At 39.2% G+C, this 22527-nt stretch overlaps 1 protein-coding gene across 2 annotated transcripts in view; it reads right to left on the reverse strand.

Annotated features, from left to right (window-relative positions):
- LOC122539987 (sodium channel protein type 4 subunit alpha-like) overlaps window positions 1–12950 on the reverse strand; it is a 189059-nt gene extending 176109 nt beyond the window's left edge. Inside the window, exons 1-2 of one of the 2 annotated variants that reach the window (XM_087977901.1) lie at window positions 12881–12950; window positions 11439–11602 (exon numbers count right to left, since the gene is read on the reverse strand). The gene's annotated coding sequence lies outside the window, so the exon portion shown is untranslated. Of the gene's footprint in view, window positions 1–11438; window positions 11754–12880 lie in introns of those variants that run through there. The other variant, XM_087977899.1, reaches the window with a different exon arrangement.
- Window positions 12951–22527: the final 9577 nt, after the last annotated feature.

Below are 22527 nucleotides of genomic sequence, written 5' to 3' on the forward strand. Positions count from 1 at the left end.
GTGAGTGCTGGGGCTGTGAGCATTGCGTAATAGAGTGAAAATGTTGGCACTTAGCTTTGCTGAGCACAGGAGACCATCGACCTCCCTCTTGCACTGCTGTGCATTGTATTTCACCCTGGACACAACATTGATCTGTGCTGCTTTCTCGGTTCAGGCTGGCTGGGTCTGGTTATATTGCATCCTTTGCTAGTCAGCATGATACACCATAGTGCCCCCCCCTCCCACCCCTTCTCCAGTAGCCAATCTACCAGCACATCTCAGTCCCAAATGGCAAACTGAAGAGCTAACTTGGCTTTCTGGGCCATTTCCTTTGGGTTAATGTTGCACAGTGAGGGTGAATTCCTGACTTGTATCATTTGAAATGACGCACAACAGGGGTGTAATTAAGGCACCAAAGACACGAATGTCGCTTCTGCTTCTCCTACCACTTGATTCCATGTGAAGGGCATTGAAGAAGCCAATTGCATAATTAGAGGTGAAGAGTATCAAATTACACAAAGCAAATGCTATGGTCCACACCAGACTGGAATGCATAAGTCTCACTCAACAAAACACTTTGCTTGAAATTGGGAATGTTCAGCCTCTTATTTTACTCAAAGGAAGAATAAGGGCCTAACTGGCAAGTCCAGCACTTGTCACTCCTACTAGTTGGAAAATTGGCAACTACAGTTCATATGATGTAGATGCTCCTACGGTAGGATTATGACCTGGTAACTACGAATGAATGGAACATTCACTTGGCACTTCTGGCTGCTGAGAGTTGTACACATCGGAGTCATGTCTATTGTGCTCATACTCTGGGTTTGACTGTCCTGTGGAATGTTCTCTACTGTTGAATTACTTGATTTTCCACCATTATTCACAACTAGATGTAGCAAGAGTTTAATCTGATATGCCTTGTGGGACTATTTAATTTTGTCTGTTTAGTGTGCTGTCGTTTCACCAGATTGGTACTTCATTTCATATAAACATAAATTTTCTGAACTAGCCTGATCAGGTGGGACTTGAACCCAGGCTGCCTGGTCTGTAGGTAGGAACATAGTCACTGCACCACAAGATTCTTTCTCTTATGATGGGTATGCTTAGTGATGCTACACTCTTCATTAACCCACAACTGATCCCTTAGCTTGACAGTAATGATAGTGAGGAATGTGCAGGGCAAATTATGATGGAATACAATGCTGTTACTGATGACCCACAGCACTCCTTGCATGCCAGCTTTGTATTATCAGATCCATTTTAAATCTATCCACTTATTACAGTGTTAGTGGAACACCAAATGATGACCTTCATAGTGTGAAGATAGGAGTCTGCCTCCACAAGAATTGTATAGTGGTCACTTCTATAAAGATAATCATGGATATAAGCATTTCAAAAGATTAGCGAGAGAATGTTTTTCTCTTGATATCTAAAACAAGACCAGTCCTGCAGGAATTATTTTAGAACTCATTCGGTTTGGTGATTAGTGCGCTCGGACATTATAGATTCTACCCACAATTCTGTGCCCTTGCACTATTAGTATTTCTTCCCAGTAGTGGTCAACATGGAATAGTACTGATTCAGAGCTAAAGGAGGGCAGTAAGTGGTAATTAGCAGGTTTCTCTGTCTATGTTTAACCTGATGCCATGGGATTTCATGTAATCCAGAATCAATGCTTTCGACTCCAGGATCATTCTCCCCTGATTGAATCATCACATCTATGGGATCAATCCTGCCAGTGATCAAGTCACATCCAAGGCAGATGTTGGAGAACTCTGGAAGTTATCTAAACACATGAGCCTGTTGTTTGCCTGATCTGTGGAAAGGCTAAATCAGTTTTGATACATGCTCCTGATGTTAGTAAGGAGGACTTTGGAGTTTTTTTTCACTAGGGTCGGGGATTTAAAGACTAGTGGCCATATTCTTAAGAGGAGGAGAAGAAAATTTAAAAAAAGTCATGAGAGGCAACTTTTTTTGAACAGAGAGTGGTTAGTGTGTGGAATGAACTTCCAGAGGAAGTGGTGGATGCGGGTACAGATACAACATTTAAAAGACATTTGAATAAGTAAATGAATAAGAAATGTTTGGAGGGATACGGGCCAAGCACAGACAGCTGGGACTGCTTTAGTTTGGGACTATGATCGACATGGACTGGTTGGACCGAAGTGTCTGTTTCCATGCTATATGATGCCATGACAGGGCATCATATGCATTTGCATTTGTCAAATTTGCTGCATGCATTGATGTCAAGTGGCCCAATAAATTTTATTCTTATTGCTATGTGACAGCTTAATATAATTGATTGCTCAACCATTTCAGAGGGCAGTTGTGAAGATAGTAAAGATAGCAGATTTCCTTCCTTAAAAGGCATCAGCAAACCACATTTTTCGATTCTTAAGACAATCCAGAAGTTTCACCATCACAGGTACCAATATTACCTGTTATTCTGGGTTTATGATTTGTATTAGTGACTTGGAGGAAGGGAGAGACGTAATTGACCCTACATCTGCTGATTATACATGGATGCGTAGGAAAGCAAGCTGTGAGGAGGTTGCAAAAAATCTTCAAGTAGATAGGTTAAGTGAGTGGGCAAAGATAGTGATAATGTCACTGATTGATTTACTTATTGTCATGTGTATCTTGTTACAAAATACAGAGAAACGTGTTGCATAGTGGATGAGTAATGAGTACAATGGATGAGTAATCCAGAGGCCCAGGCCAGTATTTGAGGAACATGAGTTTGACTCTGACTATGGTGGATAGTGAAGTTCGAAATTCAATAAGTACATGGAATGAAAAACTAGTCTTGTGGCAACCATGTAAACACTGTTCATTGTTCCTCTGGTTCACTAGTGTACCTTAGGGAAGGAAATCTGCAAATGGAACCCCATGTAAGAAAGATGGTGAGAGAAAGCAGGGAACTATAAACCTATTAGCCTGACATCAATAATCAGAAAAATACAAGAATCTATTATAAAGGATGTGTAGAAAATAATTGTCTAATTGGGTAGTGTCAACATGGATTTATGAAGGATTAGTCATGGTTAACAGACCTGATGGAGTTTTTTGACAATGTTAGTAGCAGAGACAAAAAGAGGGATCCAGTGGTTTTAAATACAAGGCTTTTGATAGGGCCCCACACAGGCCATTAGCACAATAAAGTCGTGGGATTGAGAGTAATATACCAGCATGGATTGAGGACTGATTAAAAGGAAGAAAATGGGACTAGGCATAAATGGATTACTCTCAGGTAGCAGTCTGTAGCCGTGGATTACAGCAAAATGAATGCTTGGGCCCCAGCTGTTCTCAATCCACATTAATGATTAGTTTAGAGGAGACGAGTCTAATATTTCCACATTTGCAGGTCGCCTCAGTGGAAATATGAGTTGTGAGGGAGATGCAAAGAGGCTTCAAAGTGAGTTAGACAAGCTGAATGAGCAAGTAAGATCATAGCTGATGGAATATTATATGGATAAGCATGATGTTATTTACTTTGTTCAGAGAAATGCAAGTGCAGAGTATTTCTTAAATGTTAAAAAACTGTAAAGTGTTGATGTCCAAAGGGACCTGCTAGCATACTGGGGCAACCAGTAATTCAGAAAGCAACAGTATCTTAGCTTTTATCGCAAGAGCATTTAAACACAAGCACAAAGGGTTCTTGCTTAAATTGCATAAATCATTAGTGAGACTGCACCTGGAGTACAGTGCACAGTTCTGGTCCCCTTGTCTAAGGAAGGATGTACTTCCATTAAGGTTGATTTCGGGGCTGTGGCTGATGGTGGGGCTGTCCTCTGACGAGAGATCAGGCAGACTGGGCCCAAGTTCTCTGGAGGTTAGGCAAATGAGAGTTGATCTCAGAAACTAACAAAACTCCTAAAAAGAAAGACAAAGTAGATGTGAAAAAGATGTTTTCCCTGGCTGTACGGTCCAGAACCAGGGGACACAATCTCAAAGTTAAAAGGCAAGCCATTTAGGATTGAGATGAGGAGCAAATTCTTTTTAGAATGGAAAATCTTTGGAATTCTCTGTCTTAAAGTGTTGTGGAAGCTGTCATTACATTCTTGAGTGAGATTAATAGATTTCTAGTTACTAACAACATATAGGGATACTGCAGGAAAAGTGGCATTGAGGTAAATAGTCAGCCATGATATAGAATGAAAGAGTAGGCTTGAGTAGGTGAATTATCTACTCCTGCACTATATTTCTTTGCTCTTATTGGCAGACCACAGACCAAGTACTTGCCTTTGGGTAAGTTACTCGTGAATGAATAATAATTCACTATGCAAGATGTTAGGCACAAATATCCTGTTGGTAATAAAACTAGCTACAATACCTATATGACAATTTTACAAACACTTTCATTTCCCTTTAAGCATTATTGTAACACTTAACTTCCATGTTGAAAAATCAGGCATAAATGTTTAGAAAAGTAATATGGATTTTACATAATATTAATAGCTAGCCCACAGTTCTGTAATTTAATCTCATGTTGACTGGCCTCTTGAATTTCACTTCTACTTTCTGTGAGATTGAGGTTTATCAATTCTATATCAATTTAGTAGCACAATTCCAAATAACAGCCTGCAATTATTTTTTTCAGTTTATAGATTTAATTACTGAGCCTTGTGAATATTTCTCTTTTTCAATGTATCAAAGAGCAGGAAATCAATCAGCCAGATCAAAACTTTGATAAGTTCAAAACTTGAAATAGTTGACGTGATGTTTTCATGATAATGGTTTATTTTGCCCTTATGCTAAGATATGTAATGTAAATTTAGAGTCTGCCTGACTCCAGAGCAAAAGTGTCAGACTCCCTCAACCCTCTGCTTAACTCTGGGAACAGGTTGAACCCTGACTGCAAACTTATGGTTATCGCAACCATGGGAAATATAACTTTGCAACAGTGCAGTTGCGCAGTACCTGGTTAAAATTGTTACCAGGCTGCATAGGTCCTTCAATATTATGAAAGAATATTATTAGCAATGCTTTAAATGTTGAATGTTTCATTGTCCTGGCATTAATACAGGATTCAACAGTTCAGTGAATTATCTTCTGCTTGTTAAGTCCTGGCTGGAGAGAGTTCAGAAGAGATTTACCATGATGTTGCCAGGTATGGAAGGTTTGAATTATAAAGAAAGGCTAGGATTTTTTTCACTGGAGTGTAGGAGGATGAGAAGCAACATTATAAAAGTTTATAACATATTGAGGGGTATAAATGGAGTTAATGGTAGTTGTCTTTCACTAGAATGGGGAATTTCAAGACTAGGTGGCATATTTTTAGGATGAGAGGATACTGATATAAAAAATGCATGAGAGGCATTTTTTTTACAATGAGGGAGATTCACATGTGGAATAAACTTCCAGAGGAAGTGGTGGATGTGGGTACAATTGCAATGTTTAAAAACCAATTGGATAATTGCATGAATAGGAAAGGTTCAGAGGGATATGGTCCAGGAGCAGCCAGGAGGGAGTAGTTTAGTTTGGAACTATGTTCAACATGGACTGGTTGAACCGAAGAATCTGTTTCCATGTCATATGGCTTTATGATTCTATAATATAATGTGTCCCAAAATTTGCTTTGATACGTTGCAGTGCAACTAACTCCTCTGGAAGCCATCAAATTTAAATTGCAGGTGAGAGCTTTCTCTATGTATTTCAAATATAGGAGCAGGAGTAGGCCAAAGACCTAACTCCATATACCTGCCATTGGCCCATATTCTTTAATACTTATGCTTAACATACATGTATCTGTCTCGGATTTGCAATTAACAATTGACCCAGTATCCACTGCTGTTTGTGGACGAGAGTCCTAAACATCTGTCATCCTTTGTGTGCTTCTTAATATCTCTCGTCAATGGTTTGGCCCTAGTTCACAGACTAAGACTCCTAGTTCTAGAATCCCAAACCAGTGGAAATAACTCAACTTTTTCTACCCTGTCCTTTCTAGTTAATATCTTGAAAATTTCAACCAGAGTTGCTAAATTCAAGAGAAAATGTGTCTAATTTATATAATTTCTCTTAATAACTTAACCTCCTGAAGTCCAGATATCATTCTTGTAAATTTACATTATACTCCCTTCAAGGCCAATACATCCTTTCTAAGATGTGGTTCCCAAATCTGCTCAGTGTACTCCAAGTGAGGTTTAACCAGAATTTTGTATAACTGCAGCATAGTTTCTGCATCCTCCAGTTCTCAAAATATAAAGGTAAGTATTCCATTAACTACCTCAATTATTTTCTGAACCTGTTTGTGACATTTTAAACTTCTATGCACGAGAACCTCATGCTTTTTTGTACATACACTGTATTTAACTTCATACCATCTAGAAAATATCCTGATCTATTGTCTAACAGTCCAAAAAGGCTCATTTCACCCTTGCTTACATTGAACTCTATCTGCTTTGCCCACTTATTCAGTCTATCAATATCCCTTTGTAACTTTATGATATCATCTGCACCATCTACAATGGCACCAAACTTTGTCATCAGCAAGTTTGGATATATGACTTTTTATGCCATTATCCAAGTCATTAACAAATAGTGTGAATAACTGAGGCCCTGACACAGATCATTGTGGGAGACCATTGGTCACATCCAGCCAATTTGAGTACTCATTATCCCTACTTTCTGTTATCTGCCACTCAACCAGTTTCCCAGGCATGTCAGTAATTTGCCCCCAGTTCTGTGAGCTTCCACAGTCTCTTTTATTGGACTTTATCAAATCTAGGTAAACAACATCCACAGTCATTCCCTCTTCAAAAAATTCGATGAGGGTTGTCAAGCATGGCCTATCTGCTGTGAATCCATGCTGACTCTCCTTAATTAACTGAAATATTTTAGTTGTTCAGTTAGCCATTGTTGATTATAGACTAACAATCTCCCCACTGCAAATATTAGGCTAACTAGTCCATAATTCCCTGTTTTTCCTCTTTTCTAGAAATCATACAAATCATAGAATTCACGCAGTGTGAAAGCAGGCCATTTGGCCCATTGAGTCTTTACTGACTCTCCAAAGACTGGCCCACCTAGACCCACCCCTCTACCCAGTCCCTGTAACCCTGTATTTCCTATGGTGAACCCATGGGCAATTTAGCTTGGCAAACACTAACCTGCACATTTCTGCACTATGGGAGGAAACTGGGCCATCCAGAGGAAACCCATGCTGACATGGGGAGAATGTGCAAACTCCACACAATTTTGCCTTTCTTGAAATTCAGAGTGACATGCAATTTTCAATCCAAAGGGAAAACTCCTGTGTCTAGAGAACTCTGAAAGATTATTGTTTGGGCATCTACAATGTACTCCCTACTTAACACCCTCAGATGGGAAACATCAGGTCCTGGGAATTTGTCACTCCAATTCCATTAATTTCCTCAATACCAGTGCTTTACTTACATTAATTTTATTCAGGTCCTGTCCCTGATCCACTATTAATTTCCTTGGGACATTCAGCAAGCTATCCTCCTTTTCTACTATAAAAACTGAAGCAAAGTCATTACTCAACATGTCTGCCATTTTCCAAAGTTATTGACAACATCCTTACTTTAATTCTTCAGAGGGCTGATATTGCTCTCTTACCATATGCTTAACCTTTATGTCTCTATAACATTTCTTCTTTTGATTTTGATGTCTTCCTTTCATAATTCTTTTTAAGAACTCTTACAATCTGCTTTGAGTCCTTTTGCTGCTCTTTGTATCTTTCCGACTCAACAGGATCTGTGCTGTTTTCTGCATTTTTGTCAGCCATTTCTTTTAGCTTTATGCTGTCCCTTATCTCTTTAATTGTCCATGTTTTTTTCGATAAAGTGGAGCTTTTCGCTCTTGGGGGTATAAACTGGTTTTATATGTATTAGACATTCCTTTAAACATTCTCCATTGTTCTTCAGTTATTTTACCCATTAGCCGATTTTCCTAGTTTACTGTGGACAGTATATGTCTCACCTCATTAAAGCTGGCCTTAGATTTGGATAAGCTTGATCTTAATGAGAAGAGACATGAAACTATAAACTGGGAAAATCTGCTAATAGGCAAAACAACACAAGAATAGTGGAATATGTTTAAAGAAACATTTAACACAGTACAAAACAAGCTTATACCCCTTGGAGTCTGCATGTTTGCACCCTGAGTAGACAAGTATTTAAAATAAACTCACGTGTTTGAGAATATATTTCTTGTTGAATGACATAGTAATAAAGACACAACATGCAATTAAGTTTACCATCCTACCTCAACTTGAACACTAAGTTAGATTTCAATTTTCTGTACAGTTGTAGAAGCAAGCTCAATTGGCACTGCCCAACTCAAGTTATTTATACAGAACAGAGATTCACATGAGACAACTAGATACAAATCTGGCTAGGCCTCAAAGGGGAGGTGGAATTATGACAGCCAGAAGGTTATTTTACAGCTTGGCCCATGATGATACATTTATACATTACCAATACGGAAAGATAGAATACTTTCATCTTAAACCTTTCACAACATAAATTAAGATGGAAAGCTTATTGCACAAAAACAAGTAAAACCCTCAAGAGAAACATGCATGACTAAAAATAAATGGCCTCAAATGATGCTTGTTTACAATGTATACCACAATACTTCATGAATTGTTTGAGATTTGCACTGTTCTTAGTAAACCTGAAAAGAAAATCTGGAAATCCTACATCTGTCAATGACTTTGCTGCAAGCATATTTCCTTGCCATAAGACACAAAATAAAATTTTACAGATTTATTGAGTAGGACTAAAATTTTAGGTTTGCTTTGTTGATTTGAGAATCCCATTGTAGGCATATTTCTGCAGCCACATTTTAATGGAAAATGATTCAGGATCACATCAAGTGGCACTGCAACCGAGGATGGAGACCAAGTGAGCAATGTTGGATCATCTGGGACAAAGTCTCACAAGGTTTATTGCAAACAATGTATGTGATGTATGTCCAGCCCAATGAAAAACTATACTTTAACAGTGCCCCAGTATTGTAATGGATTTCATATACATTTCATAAAATTACTTCTTGTTGTTTTAAATTCTCTTGAAATATTGATACTTTTACTGCACTCTTTAATCTTGAAATTTGGCAGCTAGTGAGCTGAGTATTTACAAGAAGGCCTGGAGAAGATTAGATAGTGGTATCCAAAATCACAAAGGGTCTGAACATAGTTGGGAAGGGATCGGCAATGAGAAGGCACAGATTTAAAATAATTGCTAAAAGAAACAGAAGTGACTTGAAAAAAACAAAACCATTTTTCACGCAGTCTAGAATGTACTGCCTGACACTGTGGTGAAGGCAGGTTCAACTAAAGCTTCAAAAAAGAGCCTGAATGTTGTCTGTAAAGAAAGAATGTGAGGGTTTACTGGGAGAAAGTGGGAGAATGAAACTAAGTGAAGTGCCCCTGGCACATTGATATTAGATTAGATTAGATTAGATTAGATTACTTACAGTGTGGAAATAGGCCCTTCGGCCCAACAAGTCCACACCGACCCGCCGAAGCACAACCCACCTAGACCCATTCCCCTACATTTACCACTACGGACAATTTAGCACAGCCAATTCACCTAACCTGCACATTTTTGGACTGTGGGAGGAAACCGGAGCACCCAGAGGAAACCCACGCAGACACAGGGAGAATGTGCAAACTCCACACAGTCACCTGAGGCGGGATATATACACAATGAGCCAAATGGTCTCCTTTCTGTTACTGTGACCATTCTGGGAGTCTGTGTGCACCAATACCATTGTCTCTGAATTCAGTGTGAGTTGCAACTGATTGTATAACTGGGGTCTGCCAGCCACATTCCATGTTACTTCGATGCCAATCTGAGACTAAAATGTGACTGTGGTATGTACGCATGAGGTAGAAGGAGCCACGATCATCTCAAAAAGAAATAAAATTTGACTCATTTGACTTTTGAGATAGATTAAAGATTAATAGTGTTGCATTATAAAATTGCAAATACCCAGACACTTTGTATTCAATGGATTAAAGGAGGTTACAGATTAGAGTCATAGAGATTTGCTTATGAATTGTATGTTAAGTGGATACATTTCCCTTTTCAAAGCTAATATATTTATTTTCAAACAATAAGTGCATTACTCTGCCTAACTGCTCTGCGATGACTTAAAAGCTATGCACTGTCAGTGATCTCCAGGAATTAGATCCAATTAGGAGCGCAGGAGAGGTTTGGAGACCGTTCTATAGTGTTGGGATATGTCAAATATAATTATAATGCTGAGACTATCTGCTTTACGTATATACACATGTATACTTAACAATGTTTCGAGGAAAATGTGGTACGTAATCTTACATTTTTAAAAAAACTATGTACATTTGGGATGGCATAGATGTTTCTATTCCCATTGTCTCTTCACAAGTACAGTTATACTCAGTTTTTCAAGGTAAAAGTCTACAAGAATGATGAACCACTAATCGGCATCCTCTTGTGGATCTTTATGATACCTATAAAGTGATAAATGAATTGACAGAAGTGTTCCCTCCCTCCTCACTCTATTTCCCAGAAGATCTTCTAAAGTTATCTAACAGCAGACACAATCTCCACCTCCCCTAGGCAACAAAAACGTTATCTTGAGGCAGAGAGAAAAAAAGAATTTAAAACGCAATCCGCCTTTGTTTTTGCATCGCACCGGTGAATCCAGCCGAGCGTTTGTTTTGAAGAGACTTTAGAATCTGTAACATTCAGCGACACTCGCCCCATGAAAAGACTGTGTACTCACTGCGTGGCAACATATCACTCAGGCCCGCGAACTCCAGGACAAAAAAAAAACTCACCATAAAAGCATGTTTATCTGCCCGTCCTCTAGCACAACAGTTAATCTACTTTTTTTAAAAAAATCCACTTTCTGCTATTTGACACTGAACTTGTAATGTGATAGCACCCAGATATCCAACAGGCTGCTAAAGTGTCAGGAAGTACATTTGCTGACATAGGCGCTTAGATTTATCCTCAATATTCCCCAACACAAACGTATTTGTAAATGTGCGAGACAGAAAAAAGAAACACTGTCAGAAAGGTAACAAGTCGAAAAATCTAAAGGTCAGTAAGTTTTCTGGAGTCAAAGTCAACCGCGCTAAAATATGAAATGCAAGTCCTCCAACCAGCACGACAGCTCATAAACATAGCACATTGGAGCAAATTATATCAACGGAGCTGTACTTGAAACTTCTGGAGGCAATTTATAAAGACGATTGATACTCGAACCTGAATTATAAAGCTTGTTGAACTTTCTAACCCCACTAGAATCTCCTTAAGTTTATAGAGCGGACCCGAGTAACTCTTTCAGTATTCCAACTCCCAGAGAATATTCTAACTCCCAGAGAATATTCCAATCACTTCGATATCACAAGATCCCGTTACCTAGTGGCAGCAGCCGATTAATTTAACTTCGTCTAAAAGGGAAGTCCTCGCTAGGAACTAGCGTCTTAGGACTTTAGGTTGTACCTTTTTGTTAACCCGGTCGAACGAAAGCGATTTCCAATAAATTCCAACAGATTATCCAACAGTTTGAAGTTTAGCGAGATCCGCAGTCTCTCCTTGGCTTGTTGAAGGAGCGGTTACACTGGAAAATCCCACATCCCCTCAGCAGCTGCTGGTGACGTTCGAGCCTTCGGAGTGAAACTCGATCAGTTTATTGCAGGTAAGATCACTGCGTTAACATTTCATCACAGATAATACCGATAAGATGGTTAGGGGCGGGAGAGGGGGAGAGAGAGAGAGAGACAAGTGCAGTTCTGAGACCGAGATCCAGTCCAGTTCCTTTTGCCTCTGGCATAGCCACATACAAACGCACACAGCATTCATACACTTGCTTCAAGAGTTTACAACACTGCAAAAAAAAAAGCCTGCTCCCAGCTGACAGCAGCTCAGCAGACCGTGCAGGGCACAAACCTCAAGAGCATTTTCCAGTAATTTCCTTCCAGCTGCCATTCTAAAGAGAGGATGGAGATCAAGCTCCGCCCGCTCATTAGAAAGTCCATGTTTGCGAATAATTGTGCAAGTGGTTGGCAGTTGATGGAGTTTTATTATTAACTCTATAAGAAACATTATTTATTTCCCTACACATTCAATGATAGGGTAGATTGTAGATATATTGGCTCCTGCACTGATTTGTAGATGATTTTTATTTCGCTGGGGGAAATATCTGAACACATCTATACGATTCACGTTGCGTTTTTTTTTAAAAATAGAACTAATTGCAAAGTCTGTAGCTAATTTCAAGGCTGCTAACCTCCAGTCCTGGCTTCAAAACAGTAGATGATTGCCAGTCTGTATTAATCCACCTAATGCCATTTCGTGCTTTACTCTGAATACCATACAAGTCGACACCGTGAACTTATACCATTCACCTGCACATAAACTTGCAGCCAGCCACAGCCGAGTTCACAAGTTGCTGCATTTAAGCAGCTTTTCACTGGCTATCTTTTACATCCAAGCGGTCAGATGTTGCTTTATTCCCCGAAATAATGTTTCCGGTTAGCCTCCATTAGGATTCACGGTGCCGGATAGATCCGATGACTCTTTATATAACTTTTGATTTAAATAACTTTATATAACTTTCGCGGAGTGACTGCCTCCTATTTATGTCACGGAGTAAGAGTTGTATTTTTCCTGGCTTTCATTAGGACTTGTCTTGGACACGCGACAGCGACAACACCATCGAATCTTTACAAACCCCTCGCAATCCTTCATGGAGATGTCTTATTTAAATTCTGATTTAGTTCAGATTAACATTGCTGTGAGACTGCTTATTGAATCATTCGATTTTCAGCTTTATGCAACGCAATAGTGCTATTCGATTTACGTTGCCTCACTCACCAATCGAGTTCAAATGAATTACACATTTCTGCAAATGTTTGTGAAATAAGTTGTCGGAGTTCACTTACTGTTATAGCCGAGATTGGGGACGAAAGGATAAACTTCAATTCAGAATTGTACAGATTAGACGCCAGTCGGTTGTACTTTGGCGCATTGGAATTTTGTTCATTGGCCAGTGCAAGAGGTTACTGTGTGATTGGCACATTCAGTATAGACACAGGTGGCATAATGCTATCACAAACATCATGTCTTATCCCTTAGCCAAAATTCAATCACAACTATCAACAACCCCATGTTTAGTTCAGCTTCCAGTCATTCTTTCATTATATTTGAAGATACCATCATGAAGCAGACTAAGCATTGTGAGGATTTCCTGGTTTCAGAAATAGTTGACATAATGGACTGGGAGTAACAGCTAGTTCCAGGTGCCACACGAGGCTTCTGTTAGCTTTTGGAATCTTTATACATTATCTTGGCAGCTATGTCATTTAACAAGTCTTCCAGAGATGTTCATTTCAATAGCACACACTGATGGTCAAAGTAGTATTGGAAGATTTCTCAAACACTCTTTTCCTTCCAATGAATCTGCTAAGTAGCAGACACATTATGTCAGCATGGCATTGGCTATTCTTTTGCAACTGTTAGCTCAAATCAAACTGTGGAAAGTTTTGTGATACTTTGGGATGGATGGTTTTGGAGAAACCTAGCTCAGGATCTTGTGTATGCTGCTGCAGCAATCAGTAACAATCAACTATTCTGTATTTTCTAAGTCATAGAGTCATGGAGTTGTACAGCATGGAAACGCAACCTTCTGTCCAACTTGTGCATGCCGAGCAGATATTTTAATTTAACCTTGTCCAATTTGCCAGGATTTTGCCTATATCCCTCTAAACACTTCCTATTCATATACCCATCCAGATTCCTTTTAAATATTGTAATTGCACCTGCCTCCACCACTTCCTCTGGTACATCATTCCATGCACACACCATGCTCTGCATGAAAACGTTGCCTGTTAGTTCCCTTCTAAATCTTTCCCCTCTCACCTTAAATCTATTCCATCTAGTTTGGGACTCCCTACTCTTGGGATAAGACCATGGCTATTCACTCTACCTATGGCCTTCATGATTTTATAAACCTCTGTAAGGTCACCCCTCACCCCTCCGACACTCCGGGGGGAAAAAAAGCCCCAGCCTATTCAGCCTCTCCCTATAGCTCAAAGCCTCTAGCCCTGGCAAGATCCTTTTAAATCTTTTCTGCACTCTTTCAAGTTTAGCAACATCTTTCCTACAGCAGGAAGACCAGGATTGATTGCAGTATTTCAAAGGTAGCCTGTATGTATGCAGAGGGAGACATTATGGAAATGTCTTTCTGCCCCAGTACAGAGTATTGTTATCTGTACAGAGCATGTTCTGCTGGGATGTATCAGACTTGACACATCCATCAAGTGTGTTTTGGGTCTCCCAAGACAGTTCCTACTAGATCCTGGGTTGAGCTAATTAAGCAATTGTATGAAGCAACTTAATGATTACAATGCACAACCTGGCATACTGGCGCCAGCAGAACTCCCTTTGTGATTCAAATGGATTCATACACAGCAAAGCATAATGCAGCCTGCTCATTATGTACCCACCACATCTGAATAATCAAATGGTCCAGTAAACTTATGAACGTTCCTTGGAAAATAAACATGCATTCTGCTGGCTGGCCCCTGATGCCATAGATTGCCCTGTATGAAAGGTGGAAGAATATTTTTATTGTATAGGTAGTACAATAAGGCTGAGGTTTTCTCTTGCCATTGTAACCAAATGAAGGATGACCTGGCAGCAACTAAATTAACCTCCTGAAAGCAATTTGTTATTATCTGAAACTTCAGTCAATTCTCATTTCATCATCACAGGGAAAACCTGTATGAGAGACTCCATTCTCTATATGAGTCAGAACTGTTTGGTCTGACTCTCTGAAGACACTTGGGAAAACTGATGCTTACTGATTTGAGATACTGAAATATGTCAGGTTCCTTTCTATATAGCTAGTTTTATTTTGATGCCATTCTTCTGTTTAAAGTCTTGGTCATGGTGGTTATAATGAAGAAGTTTCCACAAACAAGAAGGCATTAAACCCATCGCATTAGTGCTTCTTGTTAGCTGAATATTTTATTGATGTTTTGTTAAGTGTGCTTCCAGTTAGGGAAGTGTTGAAGCATAAACTTAGAGGTTTTCCTCTGTGTATTAACACATGATGCAGACAGAGCATGTGCCTTTTGGTTGCCATATGTGTGTATCTTTGTTTCCATATTTAGTTTCTCCTGCAACAAGTTGCTAACCTGCCTTTAGAGGCTACAGCCTGAGGGCAACACTTCATCAAGAATGCCTGACTAGGAGGCTCTCCCATTCTGACCATTTGCTTTGACATATTGGAAGGATTGCAAGTTACTGGTCAAACTGTTTGGCTACTTACCAGTACAGCTTCCTTAACCAACAAGTCCCGAAGTGGAACTTCAATCCAGAACGATTGTCTGGGAGACAGGGGTACTACACATTGTACCAGAAGACCTCCTTTTATTGAGAAATAAGAGCAACATAAATTTAACAAAGTCAATCATATTTGTAATAATATAAACAGCTATTAAGTAATAACTTTGGGAAGGGAGAATTACTGAGCAGTCCTGAATAATATTCATTAATCTGAGGAGGTATGTAAAACTACAGTGTTTATGCGAAGTGAAGATAGAGAACGTATCGCAGATGTGATATAAGAACATACATACACTTAATAAGTGATATGTCAGGGAATACCTCCAAACACAATTTGGCAAAGTGGAATATTGGTTTTACATGTTTTGATGGACAGACCTTAGGCTTGCGATGTGGATTTAAAGTGACTTTGCATTCTTTGGACTTCCCTGTCCAATCACTGCTTAACATTTATATCCCAGGTTCATGGCAAGCCCTTGTGATAGGGATATAATTTCAGCCAAAGTAGATTGCATTTGTTTAACAAATTGTCACAAACCCTGAAGTGAGCATGCTCAGTAAGAACAGCACAATTGATGAAATTTGTTGAAATGAAAGGAAACAAAAATTAAATGATCAATAGTCTTTAGACACTTGTTAGAATCATGGGAAATATTAATCCTATTTACACAATTATGAGGTACTGTCTCGCACTGTTTTCCCACAAGATCATCTAATTGTCTCTACTACCATCTGTCATAACCTTTGCATTAAACAATGTCAACAAATGAGACTTAAATGCAACACTACTTTCCATACACAAGTGCGTGACCGCAGTCCTCAAAACAAGTTCACCTGTGCCAGGCACACAGATCTACATAACATACTCTGCTGACATTGATAACACATCCAGATCACCCATAACCTTAAATAATCACAAACATACAAAGTTCTAACAAACCTCAATGGATGGAGTTAACATGGCATGTCCAGTGGCCTTTCTTCAGAACTGGACGTGAAATATTAAGTGTGCTTTCTCATCACAGATGCTGCCAGAATTGCTGGGTCTTTCAACCAATTTCTGTTTTTATTTCAGATTTCCAGCATCAATAGTTCTTTGTTTCATTATATAAAATCAGTTACCACTTCTACACTTTAATCCATGTTATGCCACCATTAATAACCTTTACTAGTATTAATAATATTAATAACATTAATAGCCATTGTCCCTAGGGTATGATCAAATATTTTACCTTTAATACACTACAGAGTCATTGTGACTTTGTCATTTTTTCTTCTATTCTTTCAGCCAGAAATAAAAACCAAATAAGAAAAAATGTGAACACAATTTATTTAAATGGGTTCAAAACGAAATCTATAGAATATATCTTAAACATTTAATCATTCTTCGTTACGGTTTGTGTAGCAGACGCGATACATAGAGTCATTTCACAGTGTATACGGCACTCATTTTGGAACTGAACAGGCAAGGAGACCCTAAATTCAACTTATTTTGAAAATTCTGCTGTTTGCAATATAAACATATTGAACATTAGCATAGCTGCTTTTTAAAGTACAAAAATCAAAACTGTTATGAATATGCTTTGCTGCCAAACACTGGTTAACTATATTTAATATCATTTAAATAAAAAATCAATGTGCTGATAAAGCCACTGAATCTCTTTCAAAGATCACAGCAGAAACCTTTTCAGCAGAAATACAGCCATTGCTAATAACAACTACAAATTGTAATTAACTCGTCTGTGTTGTGAATGTCTATGCAAGGTTAAACAAAAGTTGCTTATTGCATCTTTTATCCCACATCCTAAACTGTTATTGAATGTGGAAGATTGGTCTAGCTAAAAACAGGAAAACAGCACTATTGGCCCAAAAAAGTAGGCTCTGTGACAAAAGGTAGCTGTTTGTATTTCTGAAGTAGTTCTGCTGCCTCAGGAGGCACCTGGAAGTATTATAAAGTCTGCAGGTGAAACCACCTGAGAGGCAATCAGCGTGTCTCTATCTTATTGTGCAGGCTGCACAATGGCGGCACGGTGGCTCAGTGGTTAGCACTGCTGTCTCACTGCACCAGGGACTCGGGTTTTGTTTCCTCCTCAGGTGACTGTCTGTGTAGAGTTTGTTCATTCTCCTTGTGGGTGTGTAGGTTTCCTCAGGATGCTCTGGTGCAGGTTAGGTGAATTGGCCATGCTAAATAGCCCGTGGTGTTAGGCGCATCTTTCAGAAGGAAATGGGTCTGGATGGGTTACTCTTCAGTAGGTCGGTGTGGATTTGTTGGACCTGCTTCTACACTGTAGATAATCTCTCAAAAAAATCTCTGGGCCACAGACAGCAGGTGTAGGAGACAAAAATTTGTCAACTACACTGGAGATGAATGTTAAGTTTCTGTTCCACTAACTATAAATATCAAGTGACTATAGAACCTGCCTTATAAAAATGAATATTCTGCCTTCATAAGCTAACACTGTTTTCTTTCTTCAAATCTATCATCCAAAGTGGATTGTATGGTAAATGCATCTACCTATGCAGATGTATTTCATATTTCTGGATGAGCAGACATTGTCTCAAATGCACAATGATGATGACTGAAACCTTCTAATTAAGCCCATGGCTAATCATGTCAGATGTAACTGTTAAATTGTCTTCAAACACCACCCCTGAAACGCACAACCTCTTCCACCTGGAAGCACAAGGAGAGCAAATGTATGGGAAACCACCATTTCCAAGCTCGACTCTAAATTACACACCATCTTGACTCAGAAAAATATTGACATTAAATTATTGTTGCTGTGATCCAGACCTAATCCTTACCTAACAGTACTTTGGCAGTGCCCTACACCACATGCATTACAGCAGGTCAAGAAGGCAGCTCACCACGACCTACAAAAGATAGTTAGAGATGGTCAATAGATGTTTACCTTGCCAGTGGAATTGGCATTCTGTGAATGAATAAACAATGTATCACCCAGTTAGCAATCAGTTGGCATCCAGGGCAAGTCTCAAAATGCAAAATGAAAAAATAACAATTTTATAATTTTAAGAAAGAAACACCAATCCCAACACTCAATATGGCAAGTGTTATTGTCATTGATTTGCTTTCAATGGTAGAAGTCCTCCTCAATGTTTATTGTCTCTCAAATGTATTGTTATTGCACCCATCAAAGAACAGTAACTATTATCCTCACTGTCAATTCATTGAGTGAAGACAGAATGCTATTCCTATAAGAACCAACTCTTTTACATTTTTTTCATGGTATGCAAGTGCCACTAGTTAAGGCCATCACTCATTTATTGCCCATCCAGACAGTAGTTAAGAAGCAACCATATTGCTGTGGGCCTGGAGTTACATGTAGGTTGGACCGAGTAATATTCCTAAAGGGCATGAATGAACCTGATATCTTTATAAATAACAATTGACAATGGTTATGTAGCTGTTGTTAGGTTAACCTTTTGCTTAATTCCAGACTTTTATTGGAATTAAATTTCCATCTGCCATAGTGGGATTCAAACACATGTGCCCAAGGTATTACCCTAGGATTCCAAATTACTAGCCCAGTGACATGGCCACTACTGCCTCCCCTGAAGCTAGTTTTCAATCTCACTCCATGCCAAACAGTGCTACACTGAAGCTCTGCAGTTTATAGAGGCTGGACAATAAGCAAACATACATCAACTTCAGTGGTAAGTTAATGATTCTGTACAATGTTCTGACCAGCAGGAAAACAGTCTCTAACTTCAGCTAAAGCTCTTTATATTGAAGAATTAATGCTACATTTTTGGTTATGTTGATATAAATTCATAACTGTCAATGGAAACTAATCATTGAAGGAAACCTTTTCTGATTTTCACCTTCCAAGGTTAATTAATTGGAACTACCTTATAAACACACTTTTCTGTTCCATTGCCTTCTGCTCTTGGCTGAAGTTTAAAAGTCAACCCCTTATTTTTATACAGAACAGTTTCTTCTATATTTAGCTCTTTTCAGTGTGTGTAGGTCTATTCACTTGCTGTTGGTTTTTATTTAAAGTTCTAGTTTGTGATGTACAAATACACTTTAATGATTGTTATGCTTATTAAATGTACAACACAAAGAGTCCTTCAGGAGGCTTCATTCACTTATGTGTTCGGCATAATTTCATGTACCTGTTGTCTTCTTTCAAAACAGAAGCAAAGCTTCCAGCGTTCTTGTGCCATGGTGGTACTGTCTCTATCTCTAAGCCAAGAGGCCTGCATTCAGATCCCACCTGCTCCATTAATGTACAGCCTTTCTGTTTGCATCATTGTCAGATTTTGGAGGTGAATGCTTGATAGTCTAGGAAATTCCATAACTCTTACACACTGGAAAGCTCACAGGTGCCTGTCTGCTTGAAGGCCTTTGGTTGCAAGCCAAGGGTTACCCTTCCAAACATGCTCTTTAAACAATCCTCAGATTGATGCAAGGTGACAATATCACACTCACTGCACTTCCTAGGCCATGATGGAACAGACTATAGACCTCCTGAGAATGAGGTTTTGATGCCTGGCTACTCTACAAAATGTTGCACTGTAGCCTTAAAGGCTATGCCTCATTATTGTGACATGATTATCTCTTCACAGCTGGAGCCAGCAAAGTGGGGAGTGTCCTGGATGCACAGGAAATGGAAGATTGAGAACAGTCCTCTGAGTTTGAGTATGAGAATCAAGACATTAACTGGGAGAGACATCCAAGAGATTATGACAGAGCAAAATACTGTAATTCACGAGGCCAGACAGAACCTAACTGAAAAACCTACTTCCAGAATGAACAAGCTGAGTTTAAACTTCATTTCATTGTGTAACTTTCTGTAGGTTTTATGGCAAACAGCCCTGGTTATTCCTGAAAACAATAAGTGCTGGAGATCACAGCGAGTCAGGTAGCATCCGTGAAGAGAGAACAGGCTAATGTTTTGAGTCTGGATGACTCTTCATGCTGCATTTTTTGTTTTCTGTACAGACTCCAGTATCTGCAGTAATTTAGTCCTAAATATTTCTTCTCTCTTTGAACTTTTCAATTGCTGAATAAATGTTTTTTAATCTAAAGGATTGTATGTGTGGTAGTTTCAGGTAATTCCAGCTTCTAGTCTCTGCACTTTACAGGATCTCCTCACTTTTCCAGAGAAAGCAGCCAGGGCAGTAACATCAAACAGCACTGACATTAAGTGGCTTTTCAGAGTTCAATCAGAATATGATATCTGAGTGATATAAAAGCAAATAACTGCAGATGTTGGGAACCTGAAACAAAAACCAGAAGTACTGGAGAAACTCAACACATCTGGCAGCATCTTTGGAGAGAGAATCAGAACTAATGTTTTGAGTCCAGTATGACTTTTCAGCAGAACTTAAATGAAAGATCGCTGGACTTGAAATCTTAACTCTGTTTTTCACTGAGTGGCCCTGGCGGAACCCATGCTGGGTGTCACTGAGCAGGTTATTGCTGAGCAGGTGCTGCTAGACCGCACTTTTGATAACAACTTTCATCACTTTACTGATGATCAAGAGTAGATGGATGAGGCTGTAATTGGCCAGGTTGGATTTGTCCTATTTTTTTATGTACAGTACATACCTGGGTAATTTTCAACATTATCGGGTAAATACCAGCGTTGTAATTGTATTGGAACAGCTTGGCTGGGACAGTGGCAAACTCTGGAGCACACATCTTCAGTACTATTGCCAAATTTTTGTCAGGACCTGTAGTCTTTGCAGTATTCTGTATCTCCAAACATTTCTTGAAATTATGTGCAGTAGCTGGTACAATTGCGACATTTAAGAGGTATTTGGATGGGTATATGAATAGGAAGGGTTTGGAGGGATATGGGCCGGGTGCTGGCAGGTGGGACTAGATTGGGTTGGGATATCTGGTCGGCATGGACAGGTTGGACTGAAGGGTCTGTTTCCATGCTGTACATCTCTATGACTCTATGACTCTATGAATCAAATTGGCTGAAGACTGGTGACTGTAATGCTACCAGACACTGAAGGAGGCCCCTGGAGATTACTGGAGGAGCTTCGCCTTAAATTTATCAATGCCATTCACCTTAGTGGTAGCATATTTCACATTCTTCCTATAATTTAGGGAAAATATTTTTCCTGAATTCCCTTTTGAATTTTTTGGTGATTGCTGGTTTTGGATTCCACACATATGAAACCAATTTCTCTTTGTCTACCCTATCAAACCTTTTCATAAATTTAAATACCTCCATCAGGACATTACTTACCACCCACCTTTCTCCCTCTGGAGTGAGAGGATCGGATCCCATTGACAATGGTTGCTTAGCATATAATCTACAATAATGCCAATATTTGTCAATATGACAGAGATTGTATTTGAAATAAATTCATTAACCCACCTTCAAAGAACAGACAGGCTGAATGGTTTATATAATCTTATTTAATGGAAATGAAAGTCTGGTTTCACTCCAAAATGTTTGGTTTCTGTCCAATGCTCTATTGAGAAATCCATTATCTTTTTAAATTAAATAAAACTCTAGTTAGCCTTTTCCAAGAAATCATATCTTTATCTCCTTCCTATATGCTGCACTCTTAGATATAATTTATAAGATATTGGGATTTTAAAGGACCACTTCCTCATAGGTGGCCATTTAGGGAAGGCTAATCACTGCGAGACATTATATTATTATTGTTCATGACTTCTTCAAGGGTTAAGCTACATGGCTGAAATGCAAACTGTTGCTGAACTATTGAACTGAGACTGTATGAACATAAAAGGTAGAATTGTCCCTGAATAGAATGTTGGGGAATATAGAGGGAATGAAAAAAATCATTGGTTTTAGAGTGAAGAAAGGGTTATGGGTTGGGATGATGAAATGAATAAATGCCACTGAGTGGACATGTAATAGTGATAATTGTAGGTGAGAGACATGTGCAGTGGCACATTTAGAGTCAGTGATGGCCCCGCAAATGTGTGGTAACAGAGAGAAAATGTGACACTTCCTATTGTGGAACACAGAAGATGTGCTTCCTCCCGTATTTTGGGTGTCACACTTTACCTGGGACACAGCACTGACCCAATTTGCAATTTGAGTCCAGGTTGATGTAGAGTTGTGGTGTGGCCTCCTGTGGCAGTCTGCATGTAAAAGGACTGCCCTTCTCTCCTTTTCCCTGTTCATCACGACCTCCAAATCTCTGACTGCAAAGCAGCCTGTGTGCTTTCCCTTCCTCTGGGCCTTGTCCTCAGTGTAGAGACTGAAACACAATTGCTGGCTTTCAG

This window comes from Chiloscyllium plagiosum, unplaced genomic scaffold (genome assembly GCF_037043375.1).
Source record: "Chiloscyllium plagiosum isolate Xiang-an unplaced genomic scaffold, Cpla_swu_hap1 HiC_scaffold_32, whole genome shotgun sequence".
In the NCBI taxonomy this organism is placed as follows: domain Eukaryota; kingdom Metazoa; phylum Chordata; class Chondrichthyes; order Orectolobiformes; family Hemiscylliidae; genus Chiloscyllium; species Chiloscyllium plagiosum.